General features: G+C 47.8%; 1 non-coding gene across 1 annotated transcript; it reads right to left on the bottom strand.

The window, feature by feature from the left end:
- Positions 1–281: 281 nt before the first annotated feature.
- Positions 282–395, bottom strand: LOC138526666 (small nucleolar RNA SNORA77). Its single transcript, XR_011283698.1, has one exon. It is a non-coding gene; the product is annotated as a small nucleolar RNA SNORA77 (small nucleolar RNA).
- Positions 396–1,518: the final 1,123 nt, after the last annotated feature.

Raw genomic sequence — 1,518 nt, 5'->3', positions numbered from 1 at the left:
GCAGGCAAAGTGTCAACCCCATGTCACCTGACTCTGTCCCAGACGTACCAACATATTGGAAAATATCCCAAAGTGCAGTGCTTTAAGTGGGCCGGGGCCAGGCCCGGCAGTCTCCAAAAATTGGGGCTGAGCCGGGGCCCCCAGTCCCACTACAACATTGGTGGGACACATTATCCCACCATGGCCGCAGCTGCAACTGGAGATGCGCTTGTCATTTTCGAGTTAGACAAGATGACAGAAGTGCCAGCCAGCCGCAGCTGTGGCGGCTGGCACTTCTGCCAGTCAGTGTAACTTCCTCCTGTGAACCCTCGCACGAGGGGTCACAGGAGGAAGTTACACTGACTGACAGAAGTGCCAGCCAGCCGAAGCTGTGGCTGGCTGGCACTTCTGTCAGTCAGTGTAACTTCCCCCTGTGAACCCTTACGCGAGGGGTCACAGGAGGAAGTTACTGTCCTCTAGTTTCCCTCGTCCCCATGTCACTGAGGCGTCTTTGACCCTCGGCGCACCTGGGGACTCCATGCCATATTTCGAGGTTTATAAAAGATGGCTTGAATAGTGCACAGTTTAAGCCATCTTTTGTAAAGCTTTGCCAACGACAAAGACGCCTCAGAGTTTGTCCATCGTCAAAGCTTTATAAAAGATGTATTGAATTGTGTACTTTTCAAGCCATCTTTTAAAAACACAGAAATATTTCTATGTTTAAAGACGATGGCTTGAAAAGTACACAAACCATAAGGTATGCAGAGAAATATATAAATGTTATGTATTTGTGTGCGTACCTTACTATGGTTTGTGGACTTTTCAACCCCACTTTAAGTACACAAACTATAGTAAGGCACACAAATAAATATATATATGTAAGGATAGTTTGTGTACTTTTCCAGCCATATTTTATAAACATAAAAATATGTAGCATTTGTCTATGTTGATAAAAGAGGGCTTAGATGCATTTATATATTTGTTTGCGTACCTTGCTATGGTTTGTGTACTTACTTGTTTAGGCTACACCCACACCGCAAGCCATGCCCCCAAATGAGCCTCTCCCTCTCGATTTCTTACCCCACTTAAAGCCCTGCCAAAGTCCCATCTCGCTGCGCTAAAGCACATGATTGTGCCTTCACCCGCGGCATTGCATTGTGCCATTGTGCAGGTGAGTGGTCTATTGCTTTGCTTGTCAGCTGTGATAGTGTAATACTGGACGGACAAGCTCTCACATATCGCAGGCCGCCCTATGCACGCTTGCTGTCAGTCTCAGCTAAAGGGGCGTGGACTGAACACGCGCATGACCGTGGCCTGCCTGTAGAGCTGGAAGCAAGACTCATTGATTGGGTGGTTGGGTGATGGAATCTTGTACCATGCTTAAGATTTGAGGAACAGGAGCTGAAACCAGCTCCTGGGTGTCGGGTGTTGGGCATCACCCAGTAGACAGGAGCTACCTCTGGGGAACTGGGGGCAAGTACATAACACGCCGCAAATCTAGCTTACACGCGGATGCTAATTAACTTTGCATCCATTATG

Source organism: Ambystoma mexicanum, chromosome 7p, assembly GCF_040938575.1.
Source record: "Ambystoma mexicanum isolate Mex_15411 chromosome 7p, UKY_AmexF1_1, whole genome shotgun sequence".
NCBI classification, from domain to species: domain Eukaryota; kingdom Metazoa; phylum Chordata; class Amphibia; order Caudata; family Ambystomatidae; genus Ambystoma; species Ambystoma mexicanum.
This window is presented reverse-complemented; position numbering and strand designations above follow the sequence as displayed.